General features: G+C 36.1%; 1 non-coding gene across 1 annotated transcript; it reads left to right on the top strand.

Moving 5' to 3' along the window:
* The first annotated feature begins 257 nt into the window (after positions 1-257).
* TRNAR-UCU lies at positions 258-342 on the top strand. The gene has a single exon. It is a non-coding gene; the product is annotated as a tRNA-Arg (tRNA).
* Positions 343-1,486: the final 1,144 nt, after the last annotated feature.

Genomic DNA, 1,486 nt, shown 5'->3' with positions numbered 1-1,486 from the left:
CTATGACCATTGGGGTACATGTGCTCCTATGCCTCAGCATTTCTGTATCCCTTGGGTAAATTCCTAGCAGTGCTATTGCTGGGTCATAGGGGAGTTCTATTGTTAGTTTCCTGAGGAACCTCCACACTGTTTTCCAGAGGGGCTGTTTAAAAAAAAAAAAAGCTTTCTTTTGTATCTCCCAGTTTGGTTAGTATGTGTATATAAATGAAAGGAAAAAAGTTCTAAATAAATGATTTTAAAGTGTTCTTTTTAGGAGTGCCTGGCTGGCTCAGTTGGTTAAGTGTCTGACTTCTGCTCAGGTCATGATCTCATCATTTGTGGGTTCGAGCCCCACGTCAGGCTCTGTGTTGACAGCTAGCTCAGAGCCTGGAGCCTGTTTCAGATTCTGTATCTCCCTCTCTCTCTGACCCTCCCTACTCATGCTGTCTCTCTCTCTCTCAGAAATAAATTTAAAAAAAACTTTAAAAATAATAAAGTGTTCTTTTTAAGAATCTATTCTCTATTCATAGTCATTAAAGCTTCAGAAATTTTGTTGCTGCTATCCTTAAAATGTATTTGTATGTGGTGCCTGGATGGCTCAGTTGGTTAAGTGTCTGACTTCTGCTCAGGTCATCATCTCAAAGTTTGTGAGTTCAAGCCCCGCATCGGGCTCTGTGCTGACAGCTTGGAACCTGGAGCTGGCTTCAGCTTCTGTCTCCCTCTCTCTCTCTTCCCTTTCCTCTCTCTCTCTTAAAAATAAATCAACATTAAGAAAATTTTTAATGTATCTTTGTAAACTTCTAGATTCTTTAGAAGATACCTTAAAACAGCTGAGAAACTATTCACACATTCACAGTGATCATTTGAAAGGACTTTATTATAATTGATTATCTATGTTTTCAGTAATTTTTTGAAATAATTACCTAATTCAAATTTATTGGGTATTTTCTCCAGTGAGTTAATTTTCTACCTATTTGTTATTATGCAAATCTTTAGGTACATTTCTAGTTTAATATTAAACTTGCATAGTAACCTCATAGTTTCAAATTAAACATTTTAATTTTTTAAAGTTTCTTTATTTTGAGAGTGAGAGACAGAGAGACAGCATGGGGAAGGGGTAGAAAGAGAGGGAGAGGGAGAATCCCAAGCAGGCAGCATGGAGTCTGATGTGGGAGTCAATCCCACGAGCAATGAGATCATGACCTGAGCCGAAGCTGGATGCTCAACTGACTGAGCCATCCAGGCACCCAAACAATACACATCTAAATAACACATGACTCAATGAGAAAAAAATCTCAAGAGAGATTTGAAAATATTTTGAACTAAATGAAAATAAAAACACAAATTTTCAAAATATGTGTGATGCAGCAACATCAATGCATAGAAGAAATTTATAGCATTGGATGTATATATAAGAAAAGAAAAAAATCTAAAATTAAAAATTTTATACCTAAAATATTCCAGCTTAGGAAACTAGAAAAAAAGAGCAAATTAAATCCAAAGTAAG

Source organism: Hyaena hyaena, unplaced genomic scaffold, assembly GCF_003009895.1.
Source record: "Hyaena hyaena isolate Hyena2069 unplaced genomic scaffold, ASM300989v1 scaffold_298, whole genome shotgun sequence".
Classification (NCBI taxonomy): Eukaryota; Metazoa; Chordata; class Mammalia; order Carnivora; family Hyaenidae; genus Hyaena; species Hyaena hyaena.
Note: the sequence above shows the minus strand (reverse complement) of the source record. Positions and strands in the feature narration are given on the sequence as shown.